Below are 22,035 nucleotides of genomic sequence, written 5' to 3' on the forward strand. Positions count from 1 at the left end.
AGCTTAACGTTGGTGGTCGGAAAGATAATGGAATCTTTACTCAAAGCTGTAATAGAAAAACAGTTGAAAATGAAAATATAATAAAAAGTAGTCAGCATAGACTTCAAAAGGGAAGGTGATACTTGACCAATGATATTGAATTCTTTGAAGAAGTAACCGAAAGAGTAGACAAGGGTAATGTAGTAGATGTAATATATTTGGATTTTCTAACGGCCTTTGATAAGATACCACATAGTGGACTCATGACTAAGGTCAGAGCATGTGGAGTCGGGACAGTTGGCAGAATGAATAGCAAACTGGCTACAAAACAGAAAACAGAGAGTAGAGGTTAAGGGTAGCTACTCAGACTGGCAAAAGATCGGAAGTACAATTTCAAAATTTGCGGACGACACTAAATTGGGAGGTATAGTTAATACAAAGGAAGAATGCAACAAAATACAGGAAGACATTAATAAACTTGCAGAATGGGCATGTAATTGGCAAATGAATTTCAGTATAGACAAGTGTGAGATGGTGCATTTTGGAAGGAATAATAAGGAGGCCACATATTGCTTGGTCTAATAAGTCTAAATGGGGTAGAGGAGCAAAGGGATCTAGGGGTACAGATACACAAATCACTAAAAGTAGCAACGCAGGTTAATAAGGCCATAACAAAGCAAACCAAGCACTAGGGTTAATTTCTAGAGGGATAGAATTGAAAAGTAGAGAAGTTACGTTAAACTTGAATAGAACCTTGGTCAGACTATGCTTGGAGTACTGTGTACAGTTTTGGTCTCCATATTATAAAAAGGATATAGAGGCATTGGAGAAGGTGCAAAAAAGATTCACAAGGATGATACCAGAACTGAGAGGATATACTTATCAGGAAAGGCTGAACAGGCTGGGGCTGTTTTCTCTGGAAAAGAGAAGGATGAGGGGTGACCTGATAGAGGCCTTTAAGATATTAAGAACATAAGAAATAGGATCAGGAGCAGGCCACACGGCCCCTCAAGCCTGCTCCGTCATTCAATAAGATCATGGCTGATCTTTGGCCTCAACTCCACTTTCCTGCCTGATCCCCATATCCCTTGATTCCCCTTGAGTCCAAAAATCTATCTACCTCAGTCTTGAATATACTCAATGACTCAGCAGCCACAGCCCCCTGTGAAAGGGTTTGATAGGGTAGATGTAGAGAAAATGTTTCCACTTGTGGGGGAGTCCAAAACTAGAGGTCACAAATATAAGATAGTCATTAATAAATCCAATAGGGAATTCAGGAGAAACTCCTGTACCCAAAGAATGGTATAAATGTGGAATGTGCTACCACATGGAGTAGTTGAGCTGAATAGCATAGATGCATTTATGGGGAAGCTAGATAAACACATGAGGAAGAAAGGAATAGAAGGATATGCTGATAGGATTAGATGAAGAGGGGTGGGAGGAAGCTTGTGTAGAGCATAAATGGCATAAACAAGTTGAGCCGAATGCTGTTAACTCCATTTACCTCTATGTAAATCTACCCCCTGGATTCACCTCAGAGTACTGATAATGCCATTTATCCAGCAGAGAGGGATACCATGTTCCTTATGTAAAGAAAGCTTGATATTTTCTCTGACAATTTCTCATAGTATTGTTGCCTTTCCAGGGCCAATTTCCTCAGCTTCACAGTATCACGGCTGCGCTGCATCAGTTCTCTGGCACAGAGCTGCAGAGAGGGGCGAGGTTCAAACAAGCACGATGTGAATGGACACCAGGATTACAGAGCAAACCCTAAGCAAACAGCCACTGCACGCAGTCAACATACACTTGCAGCGCAGGGAGGGAAGTGCGAGGCCATCTTGCACACACATTTGAGGTGAGCAGCCTCAAACCAGTAAAAGCAAACTAGCAACACAGAAGTGAGTGAGCCCACTGAGGATTTAATTGTTCCCAAATCATCAGTTTACTAGGGCCCAGCATGACAGGGTGAATGGGGACTGGAAAAGCTGACTCTTCACTTCAAAAGTGGACAATTGGTAGCAATGCATCTGTGAGGCCATTAGATTTCAGTTTTCACAGAACAGCAAGCTGAATTGCAGAATGTGATCCCAAAACACTAATTAAAATCCTGAAATTCAATGTCATAAAAAGCAATTTAATTTATTTAGTCACCTTGAAACAGTTGTTATGGTCAAGGCCCTTTATTCAGGGCTGTTTTTCATTTGGACACTTTGTTTTTGAGTTGTCAGCTTTTTTGAGGGCTGTATCAGCTCTTTTGAAACTGTTTTGTCAGTTTTTCCAAGTTTTTAGGTTGACACGCGTGCTTACAAAGCAGCATGGTCCTTACTCTACAGAAACACTGCAAGTTCTCCCTCTAGTGTCAGGATGAATGCACTACATCTCTCCTTTTACAATGGGCTGAAAACATGACCTGAAAATTCTGGGGGCTCTACTCTGCCAGTGTAAGTGCAGCAGAGTGGGACCCCGCCTGTTTTATCCAAGGCCGGAAACCCTATCTCAGATTTCAGGGTAAGGGTCATTTGCACAGCCAAGGCAGGCCACCAAAGGTGTATCACCAGCACCTGCCCTAGCCAGAGTTCAACCACCCTTCTAAGGTGAAGCGGAGTCTTCCAGGGGCCCAAATGGGTCAAGGAGAAACATTTTTTTTAAAGCTCTTCAGCTGTCACTGGTGCCACTCTAACTAGAAAAGGTAATAGGTGCAGGGTCAAGTACCTTACTCTAGTAAAGGTTTGGGGGCTTCAGAAGGCCTCACAGGGACACATGGCATGTCTCAACTGGGTTTCACTGAGGCCTCTCAAGGGCATAAGGGGAAGAATTTCGCAGGGAGGCGCAGGAACTCTCCCAACACCCCGAGGGAAACAGGCGAAAGATCCATACCTGGCTCCCCCCCGCCCTGGAACCGAAATTTAAAGGTTCTCGTAGGTCCAGAAAAGGTGAAATTCTGGCACATTTAGCCCATATTCCAGGCTCCCCATCAGGCATAAATGTTACTTATGTCCTGTCCAGCTCCAGGAATTTTGGGGCCTATATCTTTTTTTAAAACAAATAACAAAAGCTTCTGAAACATAATGGTCTTGATACTCCTCTCTGTAACAGCTGGGTTATGCTCCTTTCCCAGGCGTTATGGAGAGGAAAAGGAGGTGGAGACTCATTACAATCCCTTTATGTAGCTTAGGATTTCTGAAGTTTTGCCAAATGGGCAAACTTTTAACCTGCACCTGTAATAGACCCAGGCTACTGGCCTGCAACAGCAAATTTTAGGTCATGATGGGCTGGAGAGACTTCCAGTGTGCTTGGTCTGTCTTACGCCCAGGCCGGGGGTGGGGTGGGGGGGGGAGGGGGGACAAAGGAATATTGGAGCAAATATGCAAATTTTTAGCAACATAGTTCTTCAGGTACAAGATTCCCAAGCAGCTTCATCGACGGGTATGTGCAAAACAAATGCCAAGTCAGGAAAGGAGAGATTTTAGTAGAGATGAGCAAAAGCTCAGTTGAACAGATGGATTTTTAAAGAAGGGTAGAGAGAGATGGAGCGCAAGAGTGGTTTAGGAAGAGAATTGCAAAGAGTAGAATCTGGTTAATGGAAATAAAAATTGGGAGAGTTCCGGGGACCGTTCCTTCGGTGCCTGGCAGCATCCTCCTGCCACCTGATATTGCAGTTTTTGACAATGTGTGCAACATAGCTTCTGCCCAAATAAACAGAGTGGAAGATTCGGACTAAAATCACCTAAATTGTATTTTCTGCTTGGCATAAATCAGGCATTAAATTTGAAAAAAAGCCCTCATAATTGTAACATTTTATATTTTACATTTGACTTTTATCTTTTTGCCCATAGTTCAGCCCCCAAACTAAAATTACTTACAAAGTGTACAGAAAAACAAAAACTGACATGGATTTCACAATCCTTCTTTTTCTGAAACAGAAAGTAAACAGTGACTCCTCACAAGTCCTTGAATCCTTTGTCCTTCATGCCTTTCACAATATAATCAATTCCTCTTCAGCAAATGTCATGTTTACTACAAATGTTTAGCAATTGATCTAATTCAAAAAGGTCTAAAAATCATGGAATGAATTGAAAATTAAGGAACTGGACTGAGCTGAAGGAGGCAATTAAAAAATTAACAAATCTCAAGTGAAACTACAGATTAGAACTTGATTTTTACATATGCACAACAGATATCCAGCAAAAGTAGCTGATTGAACAGTTAAAAAGTTAGATTAATATCTGGTTAAGAACTTGATTGTAGGTTATAAAGATAAGCAGAGATGGCCACAAACTCAGTGGGGCCTATTTTGACATTTGGGTGTCTGACTGGCGCTGGTCGGCTGCTCATTCTGGCAGCGAAGAGGACCCTCACCCTCTGCGATTGCGACCCCCCACCCCCGCAACTTACCTTGCTGGCGGCTGGCCTGGCCCGATCTTGAGGATTCAATCTAACAAGTTGCTTTGGGAGGCCTATTTGGTGTTCCGCAGCTTGCCTGCCAAATTTAAATGAGACCAGGGCCTCAAAATAGCAAGGGCCTCTTCACTGCTGGAATGGGCGGTCGATCAGTTGCCCAAAATTCAAAATCGATCCCAACAACTCTAGTGCTAAAACTATGTTACAGAAGCTATCTAGGTTTTCTCATTCACTTCAGTGGTTCCTGTCAGGCAACCTCTCTTCAAAGACTCCAGCATAAACTCATTGATTTGAAAAGTGTAGGTTGATAAATTTCCCCAAAACAGTAACCTGAGCTTCATGAATTTATATAACGGTTAGATTTAAAAATCTACCAATTGAACACTATGGGCCCGAATTTAGCAGGCCTGCGGGTTCCCAGCGGGTGGTCCTCCGGGAGCGTGGTCAACACGCTCGGCGAAATTAGTGGGTTGCCCACACGATCGTAGCAGGCAACCCACTAATAGGAATCAATTACCTGCTCCTCCGGGGTCCACGGCGCTGGCCTGCGCGTCGGTCGGGCTGCGCATGCGCAGTACGATCTGTCAGCTGGAGGCTCTCTAGTTAAAGGGGCAGTCCTCCACTGACAGATGCTGCAACCAATGGGACAAATTGCAGCATGGAGCAGCCCAGGGGGAAGGCTGCTCCCAGTTTAATGATGCCTCACCCCAGGTATCATCAGATGGGGTGAGGAGGAGGGGGAGGACACAGATCTTCCCCCCGGCGGGCGGGAGGAAGCGGCCTGCCTCTGCCACCAAGAAGGCCTGGCTCGAGGTGGCAGAGGGGGTCACCTGCGCCACCAACATATCGCCCACCTGCATACACTGCAGGAGGCGCTGCAATGACCGCAGTAGGTCAGCCGCAGTGAGAACACGAAGTCTTTCCCCTACACTCCGTCTGCCACAACACTGCCCCCACCCCACATCTCCTTCGGCACCGCCAACACTATTCTGTCACATCACCCTTCATACCCACTCACACCCCATCCTCATCTTACCTCCACCTACTCACCTCGCCAGTACTCACCCTGCCACTAACACGCAACCCACTCCTCATACAATCTCATTGCTCCATCCCATACTCACCCTCTCGTGCATCTCCCTCACGGCCAGCCTCACTCAACCTGCCACCACCTGTGCTGCAGCCACAGGGCATGCATCACATATGTGCAGTAGGCAGCGTAAGGCAAACGTCTCGTCAGCATGAAGGGGGTGCACAAGGGTGTCTGAGGGTTTGTCATGGGTGTTACCCATATTGAATTTCAGAGCAACAAACAGCACACATTATATTGACACCACCACTGCCATGTCTCCGCGAATCCTGTCCGTTGTGTCCAATAATGCCCGCTCCTGGGTATCACTATGAGGACCCACCACTGATGCCACCCATCGTGTTACTGCAGAGTAGGTGCAGGTGTATTTGCAGGGCTCGTCCGCGCAGACGACTGAGAGACATCGGCGGTGTAGCCGGCTGCACCCTGGAAGGATGCGGAGGAGAAGGTGTGGAGGGCAGTGGTGACTTTGCCAGCGACAGGTAAGCAGTTGGTGCTGGGGCCAGCCAGGAGCAGCTCGGCATGAAAGAGGCTGCAGATCTCCACGACTACATGTCGAGCGAACCTGCGCCTCCCTGTGCACTGCTGCTCGGAGAGGTCCGGGGAGCTGCGCCTCGGTCTGTGGACCCTGTGGCGAGGGTAGTGCCCTCTGCGACGCGTCTCTCTCTGCGGTAGCCCTCCCTCCTGCTGTGCAGGTGGGCGTGCAACAACACCGTGTTGGGGGGATCCACGTCTCTGCGGCGGACGGCGTGGACTGCGAGGCTGCTGGTGCTGGTCATGCTCTTCGTCCTCCGAGGGTCTCCACACACCACCCAACTGGCAGGTGTTGGTCTGAGGGGTTGTGCAGGGTAGGTGTGTGGTTCCTCGGACTGGGGCTGCGGTTTCGTGTCGGTCTGTCCTCTGGCTTGGCGGGGGGTGGTGGGGGGCAGGGGTTGCCCTATGTGACGCGGTGGCCTCCTGCGTGGGTGAGGGCTCTCCCCCGTGGAGCGCACCTTGGCACCTGCCACAGGCTGCTGGCTGCAACACGCCTGGTTGGAGGGAGACTGTTTCCCCCAGTGTGGGAAACTCACTGCCTTGAACCGAAAATCCCACACTTCCTCTTTTGACAGCTGCTTCAGCTCATTAACTGACCACAACGAGCAAGGTAAGTACTCTCAAGTGGAACCCCGCTGGCTTTAATTGCCTGCGGGATTCCCACCAGCGGGGCTTGCGCACGCAGCCCCGCACGTCAGCGCGGTACCCGGAAGTGGCCGGGATTTCGTCGCGATCCGGTCACGTGACCGGAGATCGAGATTTTCGGGGCCACCCCGCTGGGAACCCGCCGGAAACACGATCCTAAAATCGAGCCCCATGTCTGAACAAAACACACAGTATGTTTTTGTGTTTGATTTGAGTGGCTTGGCTCCCCTCTCAAGGAAGCTGCTCAGACATCAAACCGACCAATCACATGTAATTACATAGAATTACATAGAATGTACAGCACAGAAATAGGCCATTTGGCCCAACAGGTCCATGCTGGTGTTTATACTCCACATGAGCCTCCTTCCCACCCATTCCTCATCAAACCCCATCAACATATTCTATTTCTTTCTCCCTTATGTGTTTATCTAGCTTCTCCTTAAATGCATCTATGCTAGTTGCCTCAACTACTCCTGTAGTAGCGAGTTCCACATTCTAACCACTTTCTGGGTAAAGAAGTTTCTCCTGAATTCCCTATTGGATTTATTAGTGACTATCTTATATTTATGACCTCTAGTTTTGGACCCCTTCACAAGTGGAACCATTTTCTCTATGTCTACCCTATCAAACCCTTTCATTATCTTAAAGACCTCTATTAACCTGCGTGGCTACTTTTAGTGGTTTGCGTATCTGTACCCCTAGATCGATTTGCTCCTCTATCCCATCTAGACTCTTATTATCCAAGTAGTTTATGGCCTCTTTATTCTTCCTGTCAAAGTATATGTAATAGTGCCTCTGCTATCTCTTCCCTAACTTCTTTTAATATGCACGGATGCAATCCATCTGGACCATGGGTTTTAGCCTCTCTAAGTTTGATTAGTTTATCAATTATCTCCCCCTTTCTATATTAAATGTCTCTAAATCTTTTTTGATCTCTTCTTCTAATGTCATACTCACCATGTTAGTCTCCCTTGTAAATACTTTGGCAAAGTATTTCTTTGATATTCCTGCCATTTTGCTGTAATTACCTGTGATTTTATCTTGTGTATCCCTTAGTGGCCCTATCCCTATCTTGATTTTTCTTTTGTTATTTATGTGTCTAGAATATTCTACTATTTCTTTTTATACTCCTTGATAATTTAATTTTGTAGTTTCTCTTTGCCTTCCCAATTGTCTTTTTGACTTCTTTCCCAACCTTTTCGTATTCCCCTTTGTTATCCTTGCCTTTGTTGTCTGTGTTCTTAGTGCATGCCTTTTTCTTTAGTTTTAGTTTTGCCCTTATTTCTTTATTCACCCATGGTGTATCATTACTGGCTAGTTTGTTCTTGCTCTTTAGTGGAATAGATTCTCCTGGACTCTATTGATCACCATTTTAAATGTTTCCCATTGCTATTCTAGTTCTTTGTCTGTCAATAAATTTATCCAGTTTATTTTCCCTAGTTCCATTCTCATCCCTTTAAAATCAGCTTTTTTTCTAGTTTATTACTTTGGTCTTTGTCTTACTTATATCCTTCTCAATCTTCATCTTAAACCTTATTATGTTGTGATCGTTATTGCCTAGATGCTCCCCTACGTTTGCTTTTCTTGCCTGTTCTGGTTCATTTCCTATTACTAGATCCAGCAGCACTTCCTCTCTTTTTGATCTTTTTACATACTAGGTAAGAAAGGAGTCCTGCACACATTGTAAAAATCCTATTCCCTGTACCCCTTTACCTACCTCTTCATGCCAGTTTATTTTGGTGTAGATAAAGCCTGCCATGATTATTATTCTATGTCCTCTACTCATTTCACATATTTGCTTACATATTTCTTCCTCCACCTCCTTTTCACTATTAGGTGTCCTGTAGTATACCCCTATTAGCAGGATCAATCCCTTATCTTTTATTTCAATCCATATGGATTCTGTTTCTATCCTTATGTTAGTTATGTCCCTTTTTTCCACTGCCATTATGTTATCTCTAATTAATACAGCTACTCCTCCGCACCCTCCCACTTCTTCCTTCCCTATCCTTTCTGATTATGTTATAACCTGCAATATTTAGTTGCCAATCCTGTTCTTTATGTAGCCATGATTCAGTTTTCCTACTAACTCTGGTTCCTCACTATGGATTATTGCCTCCAGTTCCCCCATTTTATTTTGGACGCTGTGTACACTGCTGTACAGGAAATTTAATTTGTCTTTAATAGTTGTTCCTTTTACTTCATTTTTAACAATCCATTTATACTTCTGTTTACTAACTCTATTTGTTCCTTAACTGTTTATGTTATCTTTATTCCTTACCCTGGTCTGTCCTTTACGCTCATCTCTTGTTTCTTTTATCTTTAGGCTTTTGTTATTGATACCAGATCCCTCCCCAAATCTTGCTAGTTTAAAGCCTTATCCAGCGCCCTATTTATCATTTCCGCAAGGACTCTGGTCCCATTCCGGTTCAGGTGAAGCCCGTCCCAGTGGTACAGCTCTTTCCTGTCCCAGTACTGGTGCCAGTGTCCCATGAAATGGAACCCCTCCTTCCCACTACACTCTTTCAGCCATGCATTCACCTTTCTGATCTGCCTATCTCTATGCCAATTAGCCCGTGGCTCGGGTTACCACCCATGAGGTCCTGCTTTTTAATTTAGTTCCTAGCTTCTGATGTTCCCTTGGCAGGAGCTCCTCCTTGTTCTTCCTTATGTCATTGGTGCCGACATGGACCACAACAACTGGATCCTCCACCTCCCTTTCCATCCCTCTCCAGTTGCTCCGAGATGCATAAAGTCAAGCTGGGACATGATTTCTGTGAATGTGCATGATTTTTAATCTCTTCTGTACCTGAAATGCTAAATCTTAAAACAAAATTGTTCAGTTTTGTCACACACAGCAATAGTTCTTCTGGTCGTAATAATGCCAAGGGAGCAAAATCTAGGCTAATCTATATTCTGGAACTATTGGGGCCAATTTTCCTCCTTCCCTCCTGCTTGGAAACGTCAGGGGGAATGAACCTGAACAGGAGCTGACCTCCACCCACGTATTAAGGTCATTTTAATAAGCCTTATGTTCCCCCGCTGCACTAACACTCCTTTGCAGGGCCTTGCGCCTGAAAGTGAAGGAGGCCTGTACCAGCAGTAATGGCCATTGGCTGAAGGCCCAGAAGGCCTCTAACTTCAAATAACCTTTGTTGCACCTGTAGGAAAAAATTACCCTACCTGTTTCCAACATCCGTTTGCTTGCTGCCTGCACCTTCTTAAATCATCCAGTCTGAGTGGAACTGGGTGCAGCCCTAGGGACCACTTTCAGTGGGAGAACCTCCATTTGGACCTCCACCAAAAGGAGACCCAGGATAATGAAGTAAGAGGCATTGTGATGACACTCCTGCCTTATTTCCATATAATTTAAAAGGTTGCACCAGTTGTAGGCACAAGCGCTCTGCCTGCCCCTTGTAGGAACACCCAAAAGTCCCAGTGCAGCATCCTTGCATCATGGGTCTCCTCCTCTTTCGCCTCTGCTTTGCAGCTGGGAAGTAAGTAGAGAGATATCAGCTCTATTGAATCAAAACAAGCTGGGCCATTTTCTGAGTGAACTTGGTTTTTAACCCCATATCTACTGTGACAGAAAGAAAGATGCCAATACCATTATATATTACTGATCAAAATGCTTCATTTTTATTATTAAATAAACTTTAAAATTTAGAAATCAAACAAAAAATCAAATCACAAGTAAGATAATCAAAGAAGCTAATAAGAGAGGCAGATGTTCTATAAGGAAGTAAATTAAAAACTTTGAAGAGGATTATTGAAATGCCACAAAATAGATGTAAAAGAAGTGAAAGTGAGTGCTGTTAAATGCTAACATAATAATGGAGCTAATGAGAAATCAATTCAGATCTAAGCCACATTTAAAAGGTGTATTGATAATATATGATCAGTTTAGCAAGTCTGAAACAATTTTGTGAAATTATACAGATTCTATGTGACATAAACTGGAGAAATGCTGCAACAACAGTACTACATTGGTATTGTGAAAAGAACTCGAGGGCAATATGTAAATTGTGTTGCAAGTCCAATTGATAATGCGTTTTAATTCAGTTTGTTCTCCCTTAAAATTAATTCATTGGCTGTGAATTGCTTTGGGTCATCCTGAAGTTGTGAAAGGTGTTTTATAACTGCAAGCTCTTTCTTTCTTCTCTGCAACTGCCTGTGTTCTATTTTTGTAGGGTCTTTGAATCCCAGTGTTATGGGATATAAGAAAGTAGAGTTATTTCGTCTCTGCAAGATGAATCCACTTCAGGGAACGATCAACTCAGTCTAGTCAAGGTCAGATGTTTGATGAAAACATTAAATTATTCAAAAAAATAATTTTGATTAATGAACATCAATAATTTCATTCTGACAGTGTTATTCATCTGCTAGTGATTAAGAACTAAGTAATCACTGAAGGGGGAATTTACTGTATGAGGTATTGTAAGTTTAAGTAACAATTTTTCTCACATTGATCTAATAATACCTTTGAGTTCAGACTGCATTTTGTGATATATTTTATGGAGTGCCATTTTTGCATAAAATGGAAAGTCAGTTGCTCAAATTTTGTTTTGACATTAATTAGAATACAATGCACTGGAAGCATGACTGCATTCTTAAAAATGGTTTGACTTATGATTGTAAATCCACCTGCAATGCACCCCATCAGGAAAATCTGCTAAAGGGTAATTATTCAATGAAAAATGATTGAAAGAGATAAAGTTGCCAGAAGTCTGGGACCTGCAAACTCTTGACAACATTTTGAACAGAACTACACCTACTTATATCACCCACGTGGCACCTGGAACATGATTTTGCCACACATTGTGGGTTCTTTTCATGAAATTACAACAAGTGACATTTTTAGACATTAACAGCTAGTGAAACGTTGCTGCAGTGGTTGTTAGAGTGTCATGGAATTTTTAATTAAGCAAAAACAAAGCTCCTGTTATAGCACAATTCAAAATTTCAGTATTCCTTAAATTATGCATTTTAAAGATGAAACCCAGAAGTGCTATCCCATTGAAACTTTTATTTCAAATGTAGTATCACTAGATTTTATGTGGTCATTTTGAATTACTTTGAAATTGCTTTTCCCATTCTGTGTTTTTAACTTGTGTCAGAAATCTTTTATAAGTGAAACTTCTCTTGTCAGTGAGGTTAATGATGTAATGTTTTGTTTCTGTCTCACTCCTCTGCTTTCTTTGTGAGAGAATTATGTTATTCATAAGCAGAGAGAAAACCACTATAATTTAGTATAGCTACGAAAGGAGGCTGCTGGGATTTATCCTCCACTTTGATTTTGTAAATAATTTTTGCAGTGAATTTTTTGTGTCCATCAATCCAAACGATGTTAGTTCAGGAGAATGGAACACCATAAATATGCAACTCTCTATTCCTTCATCCAAGTCATTAATATATATGATGAAAAGCTGAGGACACATTTCAGATCCCTGGGAAACATCACTTGTCATGTCCCGCCAATCAGAGAACGAACCCTTTATCCTTAATCTCTGTCTCCTACCTCCCAACCAATTACCAACCCATGTTTTTTTTTATATATTTCCAAAATATACTTTATTCATAAAATTTGTAAATGTAAACAGTACAATGCAACTATCACAATACAACTACAGGTCATACATGATAAATACAGTTCATGACACTCCAGGATGCCTCATTGCACTTGCAATCAGTACAGATTACAGTTACATTACATCAATTACAGTCATTACACATTCATTACGAGGAGTTTTTTTTGGTTTCCAGTCCCTTGGCGTACGATGGTGAGAGCATCCTTTCCCCATCGAGCTTTTGTGGTGGCTGCATCTCAGCACCCAGTCCTGGAAATGCTTTAATATCTAAGGGTTACTAAGCATTTTGCAGAAAAACGACGAAAACACTATTAATCAGCCAGCAAGTCCTTCGCGCTGATCGCTCGGATAGACAGTGATTCGAGCTTGGAAGTTACTCCATTAAAAACTCACCGCTCTGAGAGCACACATTATTTCTGTTTTTAGTCATAAACCAGGGGAGAGCGCGAACGCAGTCCCCCACTACCACAAATTTTGCAGTCGAGTATCCCGCATTTGGGGACATCGCAGGCGTCAGCACACCCGAAGTGCAATGGGCTAGCCTCGTCCTGGGAGAACCTCCTTTTTTTTCCAAAAAATATACTTTTATCATAAAATTTGTAGCAAAAACATACAATAACAGTTGTCATATCATGCTCGCGTTTCTTCTTCCAAAAGGTGCACAGAGAGAGCTCTGTGATCAGCAGCCTGAAGGAAGAGGAGGGCTCGGTCACATCCTCGCAGCCTGACATAATGAGGATCTGCAATCCTTTTATGCCGGACTGTATGACGCGAAGCCCACAGACAGCGCGGCCTCCCACTCCTTCTTGTCGTCTATCACAGAGGTTCTAGACGACAGCAAGCGGGAGAGTCTGGATCAACTGCTAACTCTGGACGAACTGACAAAGGCCACCTGTTCCTTTGAGAAGAGTAGGACCCCTGGAAGCGACGGCTTACCGGTGGAGTTGTACTCGGCTCTGAGGGACTGGATAGGCCCAGACCTGCTGGAAGTGTACAGGAGTATGCTTCTGGCAGGCAGCATGTCAGACTCCATGCGGAAAGGCATCATCACCCTCATCTACAAGCGGAAGGGGGAGAGGGAAGAAATCAAAAATTGGCGACCCATCTCACTACTTAACGTGGACTACAAAATTCTGTCCAAGGTCATCGCCAATCGGGTCAAGCCCCGGAGGTGCCCGGCAGGAAGATCTCTGATAGCCTGGCGCTACTCAGGGATACGATCGCCTACGTACAGGACAGGGGGGTGAATACCTGCCTGATCAGCCTGGACCAGGAGAAGGCCTTTGACAGAATATCCCACACGTACATGATGGACGTGCTCTCCAAAATGGGGTTTGGGGAGGGAATCCGCAATTGGATCCAACTGCTCTACACAAACATCAGTTGCGCCGTTTCAATCAACGGGTGGGAATCAGAAAGCTTCCCGATCAAATCTGGAGTCAGGCAGGGCTGTCCTCTCTCCTCCGTCTTCTTCGTGTGCTGCATCGAACCCTTTGCCGAGTCCATCAGGAGGGATGTGGGCATAAGAGGGGTGACGATCCCAGGCAGCGGAGGCACTCTGGTCAAGGCCTCCCTGTACATGGACGACGTCGCCGTCTTTTGCTCAGATCAGCTGTCGGTCCGCAGATTGATGAGCATCTGCGACCTGTTCGAACTGGTCTCAGGGGCCAGGGTAAATCGCACCAAGAGTGAGGCCATGTTCTTTGGGAACTGGACCGACCGATCCTTTGTCCCCTTCACCATCAGGTCGGATTACCTGAAGGTGCTGGGGATCTGGTTCGGGGGGGCCGGGGCATGCACCAAGAAATAGAAGGAGCGTATCTCCAAGGTGAGACAGAAACTGGGACTGTGGGATCGACGATCCCTCTTGATCGTGGGCAAAAACCTGGTCATCAGGTGCGAGGTGCTCTCGGTGTTGCTGTACTTGGCACAGGTCTGGCCCATACCTCGCTCCTGCGCCATGAAGGTCACCCGAGCCATCTTCCGCTTTATCTGGAGATCAATAATGGACCGTGTCCGCAGGGACATGATGTACAAATCTCTGGAGAAAGGGGGGAGAGGCATGGTCAACGTGGCCCTCATCCTGATGGCCACTTTTGTGTGCGGCTGCATCAAGCTTTGCGTGGACCCTTGGTACGAAAATGCAAAATGTCACTACGTGCTGAGGTTCTACCTATCCCTGGTGTTGCAAAGGATGGGCCTGGCCATGCTGCCACGGACTGTTCTGCCCCACCTGTCCCTCGTCGAAAAGTTTATGCAAAAAAACACTTTCAACCACAAGGCGATCAGTAAGTGGTCCGCACGTAACGTCCTCGAGACCCTGCGGGAAAAGGAGATGAGGGATCCTGTCAGTTGGTTCCCCGAGCAGACTGTCAATGTCAATGTCATTTGGCAGAACGCCTCATCGCCAGAACTTTCAAACAAGCACCAAGACATAGCTTGGCTGGTGGTGAGAAGGGCCCTTCCCATCAGATCCTTCATGCACTCCCGGACTCTCAGCGCCACCGCACATTGTCCCCGAGGAGGCTGCAGTGCAGACGAAACCGTCACCCATCTCCTTCTGGAATGCGCCTTTGCAAAGAAGGTTTGGAGAGAGATGCAGTGGTATCTGTCCAGGTTCGTCCCGAACAGCTCCATAACACAGGACTCTGTGCTCTACGGGCTGTTCACGGGGACGCACACCGAGACAGACATCAACTGCTGCTGGAAGACCATTAACTCGGTGAAAGACGCCCTTTAGTCTGCCCGAAACCTGCTGGTCTTCCAGTGCACGGAGCTGTTCTCGACCGAGTGTTGCAGACTGGCACATTCCAAGGTCCAGGACTACGTGCTCAGGGACGCACTGAAGCTAGGTGTGGCCGCCGCAAAGGCTCTGTGGGGAAAGGCAACCGTTTAGAGCCTTCCTGCCATTGTATACCGAGGGGCTGCAATCAGGGAAACCCCCCCCACTACCCCCCCCGGACAGAATGTAAAATTCAAATTGCTGTAATGTACCTGTAATGAATCTGTAATCAATAATCTGTATTGAGTATAATGCAATGAGACACCCCAGAGCGTCATGAACTGTAATTATGCACAATGTGTTCATTGAACTGTACTTGATTACCAACCCATGTTACCTTCAATGGAATTGGTTACCTCCAAATCCATGCGCTGCCTGTGGCCGCAAGCAAGCTGGACATTCAGGGAGTGGAATCCCTTTCTATTGAGATAGGCCAAATTGGTAGCCACTGCACTTTCAGGGGGAATCGGGCATGAGAATTCGCTCCCAGAAATTGTTCCCTTTTGCACAACGAGGACCAATTTCTCCATCACTACATGCAAACAAAGTGCTCCATCATGGATGAAGGAAAAAATTTGCATTGTGTAATTCACCCCACTCAAATTATGTTTCCTGCTCAGTTACTGTGGTGCTCCGTTGACAGTAGTCATTGAGTAATCCACGGCCTAGACTGTTAGGTAAAAGGTACATTTGGAGATAAATAACTTGCAAGAGAAAAATAAAAGGGAGAAATAGAAAAAGTGCAAGGGCAATGAATCATCAAATAACGTCAAGAGCATGTGTTGTCATGAGTCATCATGCTGCCAGATATCATTTTTTTTCCAGAATCCATAACTATTCTTTGTTCTTCCTTTTAATATAATTCTGAAACAATTCCTGCAGCCGTGACACAGAGTACCCAGAACTTGTATATAAGATTAGACTGGGAGAGCAGAAAAAAATTGTAACTTTGTTTCAGTGCATATTTTCCTATTTCAGATCTCCACATGGTTCTATCCATGTGATATCTGTGGGTTCTTTGCTGCAGAACGCTGACTTGGCTATGGTTTAGGGAAGACCCAGGAAGGCAGATGGAAGGTTAATAAGTACTCAATAAAATACATTGATATTTGTTGCCAATATATCGCTAAGGATTCATGGCTAATGTATAAGGATATTCTCCTGTCACTCAAGTTAAAATATTAGTTAATAGTGAACAAGTGTACAAGTGTACAGGTGACAACTATTCCATTGGGATGTAAGGACTATAATTCCAATAACAATCGCCAACACTTGAGGTAGAAGGGGACTGGAAGCAACCCTGTGATTGATGAGTGATTGACGTTTGACATAAAATCATACAAAGTAATGAGCTACATAATTCTTTTATATATCTCAATCAATATTTTAGTATTAGATCTGTCACCGATATTTCCCTTCCTTGGAAATCTTGATGCTGTACAAGAACAAACATTGGAAAATTCCAATGTCCATGACTTCCGAATAAACACAAACAATCAGAAGATAATACAGGAATAGAATCTTGTCTAATTTAGAATTTGTGTTCTTTACATAGCAAGTTGAAGGATGGAATTCTTGATAGATATGGAAACCACTCAGTCCCTTAGCAGTTTCAGCTAAAGCTCAGGAGCTTAAGTAACAAGAAGGATGGAAAATAAAACAATGAAATAAATAAACTAACAAAGACTGTGGGGTGTATTTGACTGAGGCAAAATGACTGCAGAGCAGTCCTGTTGCCAAGGTAACATTGACCCTGATGGCTAAAGTCAAACATGATTTGTTACTTGTGCCCATAACTTAGAGGCCAGCAACAGCAATCTTTATTCACTACTGCCCCTAGTACTCCTGTTCCTTGAAGATTAATCTTGGACTCTAGTGGATACCTTGCTTCTTCACAGTGTCAGTCTGGGCCAATTACAACTACTGCATATCATTAAACAACTAATCACAAAGCCAATCATGTGTAGATTGTTGTGATCAGAGAAAGAGACCATTCAGACTTGATGGGGCTGATGATATGATAGTGAATGCCCACTCCCCATAAAATTGGGTGCAGAAACCTGAGGCCAAGGCACTCAGTATGCCCCAATGCAGGCAGCGAGCACATTTAGAATGGTTGCTGAAGGGAAGGCCGCCTGTCCGGCAGCAGTGCCCCAAAGCCCATTGTCCCATCTCCTGCCCCTTGCCCCCCCATCTCTATGCTCAGTGTCCCTTCCCCACAACCTTCTTCCTGATACCAATAAACTACTTCCTTATTTGGAGCCAAGCACGTAGGATCTAAGTAAATACGTAGGAGGTCATTTAAACTTTTGGTGATATTGTAAATGGGGCGATATCAGATTGAATGTCTGTTATACACCTCGCTTGATTTTCATTTCCATTGACTTATTTGATGGCTTGTGTACCAGTATTACTGGTAGGACTTTAACATGCGTTCTGAAAATAAGGACAAGATTTAGAGGCTGCACACACTCGAGGAAAGTAGATTGAAAACTTAGGGAAGGTTGTTTGAACCCTAAGACTCAGCACGGCCTTTGAGATTTGCTGCAAGTTTGCCACAAGTTGAGTTTGTGGCAGCTTTAAAGAGGCAATTTTACGAGTCCAGGAGGAGTCCCATCTACCAGGAATTTGGGCGCACATTCTCCACCATTAAATGAATGGTTAAAAAATCATTGGCAGTGCGCTCCCAACTGGCAGGGCTCCCCATTAGGCGTGCAGATTCATAAAATTGGCCCATTGTCAGCTAACAGTGAGCAAAAATCTTGTTTATATTATATTGGAGGTTTATGAATAAAAACATTTGAACTGCATTTTCATTTCAGCAATATTTTTTCTAATTCTAACTTGATTTGATGATTTCTAAAGGATACATTCTGGAGAAGACTTGATTTTCTATTATTTGTTATGCTGGGTAGATCCACAGGGAAGAGCAGGATGCACTGGGTGTGCAAGAGCAGAGAATCAGCCCTAAAGTATTTATATTAAAAAATCAGCAGGTCTCCATGGCGCTGCTTTTGTTAAATTAGGGGATACCCTGTTTTATAACAATGGGACCATTATACTATGAAGCACACAGGCTGGAATTTTCTGCTGTTGAGGAGTCCACCTGAGAGGAAATGGGAAATGGCTGTGACAGGCCGCAGTGTATCAATGGCTGTCTGCAGGGCACCTGAGAAGGACAGTTTAATTTTGTTCTTCTAATTTAAATTTTGCTGGGCTGGAGAATTGCAATCGATTCAATTCCCTGAAAACTCTTTCAATGCACAAACATTACCAGCACCCACATTGATAAGGCACAAATGATGGAAAATTGGGCAGATGATATATTCTATGACTCTGTCACTTCCAGTAGAAAGTCCTGAAAGTGACAGGGGAAAGCTACCCCCAGAATATATCTCTTCCAGTTATCCTGGGGAGTGTAACTTCAGCAGAAAATCCTGCCCAAGATATATTTTATCAAAAAAACACCCTGTGCAATCATAACAGTTTTTTTAACATCCATTCTGAAATCCTCATTTTTGCAAAATTGTGAAAGATATACTTAGCAGAGCTCCCATGCCATACTGGCCCCATAAGCTGCTTTGTGCAGAACTTGGCACAACTGCTTCGGCTTGCTCTGGGTCAGCAGGGAGACTGTTGCAAAGCTTTGCCATCTGCAGCAAGAACACCTTTAGTCAAATTGCACTTTGGGACAGCTCTGCAAGGTCACCACTGCCTTCAGTTGTTATGTAAAGCCCTTGGAAGATATTAGTGTGGCAAGGCTTTCAATTGGAAACTACAGCTTGAATAGGCACCCTGCTAAGATATGAGTATACATACAACCATAGAAGATAAAAGGTTACAGCATAAAGGGAGGCCAATCAGCCCATCATGTCTGTGTGAGCTCTTTGCTAGAGCAATCGAAAATTATTGCCACTGGTCAACTCTCCCTTCCTTGTCCTATATCTTCCTTTGCTTCAAATATTTATCCAATTTTCTGTTAAAAGATGCAATGGTCTTTGCCTCAGCCATTTCCTGTGGTTAGGCAGTCAGTGTTCAGGGGTCACCAATTTAAAAATGTCTCTAAGAAAGTGAGGAGAGCCATTTGCTGTGGCAAAGCACTCCATGCTCCAACAACCCCCCGCATAAAAATACATTTTCCGAACCTCTCTTCTCACTTTCTTAGAGACATTTTTAAATTGGTGACCCCTGAACACTGACTGCCTAACCACAGGAAATACTTTCCCCATTCACTCTATTAAATTTCTTTATCTTCTCTGCTCCAATGGAAATAGTGCCAGCATCTCGGGTATCTCCCCGTAACTATAGTTTCCTATCCTTGGCATCATCCTGGTGAATCTACACTGTACGTCCTCTATGGCTTTAATGTACTTTCTACATTAGAGAGCCCAAAACTACATACAGTACACTAACGGTGATATAACCAGCGTTTTGTGCAAAATTAACATTACTTCTTGGCTCTTGCACTCTATGCCCCTATTTATAAAACCTAAAATGCTGTTGTCCTTTTTTTATGGCTTTAGCTACCTGCACTCGTACTTTCAGAGAATTATGCATTTGAATCCCAGGTGTTTCTGTTAATCCATGCCCTTCAATGTCTTTCCTTCTTTGATTTACCTCTCAAAATGTATTACCTCAAACTTATCAACATAGAATCATAGAATCTTACAGCACAGAAGGAGGCCATTCAGCCCATCGTGCCTGTGTCAGCTCTTTGGAAGAGCTGTCCAATTTAGTCCCACACCCCAGCTTTTTCCCCATAGCGCTGCAAATTAGTCCTCTCCAAGTACATGTCCAATTGCCTTTTGGAAGTTCCTATGGAATCTGCGTCTACCATCCTTTCAGGTAGTGCATTCCAGATCTTAACAACCCACTGTGTGAAAAAATGTCTCCTTGTTTCCCCCTAGTTCTCTTGCCAATTATTTTAAATCTATGACCTCTGGTTACTGACCCACTTGCCAGAAGAAGCAGTTTCTCCCTATTTGCTCTATCAAAACCCCTCATTATTTTGAATACCTCTATTAATTCACCCTTTAACCTTCTCCGCTCTAAGGAGAACAATCCTAGCTTCTCCAATCTCTTCACATAACTGAAGTCCCTCATCACTGGTATCATCCTAGTAAGCCTCCTCTGTACCCTCTCAAAGGTCTTGACATCCTTCCTAAAGTTTGGTGCCCAGAATTGTGCACAATACTCCAGCTGAGGTCTAACCAGCGATTTGTGAAGGTTTAGCATGACTTCCTTGTTTTTATTCTCAATGCCCCTATTTATAAGGTCAAGTATGCCATTCGCTTTCTTAACTGCCTTATCTACTTGCCCTGCCAACTTCAAAGATTTGTGAATATGTACCCCCAGGTCCCTCTGCTCTTGCACGCCTTTCAAAATAGTACCATTTAGATTATACTACTTCCCCATGTTGTTCCTCCCGGGGATGAGGGGGCGGACATATGAGGAGAGGTTGAGTAGATTGGGACTCTACTCATTGGAGTTCAGAAGAATGAGAGGCGATCTTATTGAAACATATAAGATTGTGAAGGGGCTTGATCGGGTGGATGCGGTAAGGATGTTCCCAAGGATGGGTGAAACTAGAACTAGGGGGCATAATCTTAGAATAAGGGGCTGCTCTTTCAAAACTGAGATGAGGAGAAACTTCTTCACTCAGAGGGTAGTAGGTCTGTGGAATTTGCTGCTCCAGGAAGCTGTGGAAGCTACATCATTAAATAAATTTAAAACGGAAATCGACAGTTTCCTAGAAGTAAAGGGAATTAAGGGTTATGGGGAGCGGGCAGGAAATTGGACATGAATTTAGATTTGAGGTTAGGATCAGATCAGCCATGATCTTATTGAATGGCGGAGCAGGCTCGAGGGGCCGATTGGCCTACTCCTGCTCCTATTTCTTATGTTCTTATGTTCTCCCAAAGTGCGTCACTTCACACTTATCCACATTAAATTGCATCTGCCATGTGTCTGCCCATTTCACCAGTCTGTCTATACACAAAGAGTCTGCAAAGGGATATAGACAGGTTAAATGAGTGGGCAAGAAGCTGGCAGATGGAGTATCATGTGGGGAAATGTGAGGTTATTCACTTTGGTAGGAAGAATAGGAAAACAATATTTTTTAAATGGTGAGAAACTATTAAATGTTGGTGTTCAGAGAGAATTGCGTATCCTCGTACAAGAAACACAAAAAGTTAGTATGCAGGTACAGCAAGCAATTAGGAAGGCAAATGGCATGTTGGCCTTTATTGCAAGAGGGTTGGAGTAAAAGAGTAAGGAAGTCTTGCGACAATTGTACGGGGCTTTGGTGAGACCCCACCTGGAGTACTGTGTGCAGTTTTGGTCTCCTTATCAAAGGAAGGATATACTTGCCCTAGAGGCGGTGCAACGAAGGTTCACTAGATTGATTGGATTGTCCTATGAGGAGAGCTTGAGCATAATATTCTCTGGAGTTTAGAAGAATGAGAGGTGATCTCATTGAAACATTTAAAATTCTGAGGGGGCTTGACAGGGTAGATGCTGAGAGGATGTTTTCCCTGGCTAGAGTCTAGAACTAGGGGACATAGTCTCAGGATAAGGGGTCGGCCATTTAAGACTGAGATGAGGAGGAATTTCTTCATTCAGAGAGTTATGAATCTTTGGAATTCTCTACCCCAGAGGGCTGTGGATGCTGAGATGGATAGATTTTTGGACTCTAGGGGAGTCAAGGGATATGGGGATCAGGCTGGAAAGTGGAGTTGAGGTCGAAGATCAGCCATGAGGCCATGATCTTGTTGAATGGCGGAGCAGGCTTGAGGGGCCTTATGGCCTACTCCTGCTCCTTTTTCTTATATTCTTATGTCCTCCTGAAGTCTGCTACTATCCTTCTCACTATTTACTATGCTGCCAGGTTTTCGAAATTGTACTCCCTACACCCAAGTCCAGATCATATATATAAGACAAGCAAAGCAATGGTCCTAATACCGACCCCTGGGGGACCCCAATGCATACTTCTCTCCAGTCAGAAAAACTTCCGTTCA

At 44.1% G+C, this 22,035-nt stretch overlaps 1 protein-coding gene and 1 non-coding gene across 2 annotated transcripts in view; both read right to left on the reverse strand.

The window, feature by feature from the left end:
- Positions 1-22,035, reverse strand: part of fstl1b (follistatin-like 1b) — a 587,712-nt gene that overhangs the window by 182,497 nt on the left and 383,180 nt on the right. The window lies entirely within an intron of this gene.
- Positions 12,672-12,837, reverse strand: LOC137327551 (U1 spliceosomal RNA). The gene has a single exon (XR_010964494.1). It is a non-coding gene; the product is annotated as a U1 spliceosomal RNA (small nuclear RNA).

Source organism: Heptranchias perlo, chromosome 11 (genome assembly GCF_035084215.1).
Source record: "Heptranchias perlo isolate sHepPer1 chromosome 11, sHepPer1.hap1, whole genome shotgun sequence".
Classification (NCBI taxonomy): Eukaryota; Metazoa; Chordata; class Chondrichthyes; order Hexanchiformes; family Hexanchidae; genus Heptranchias; species Heptranchias perlo.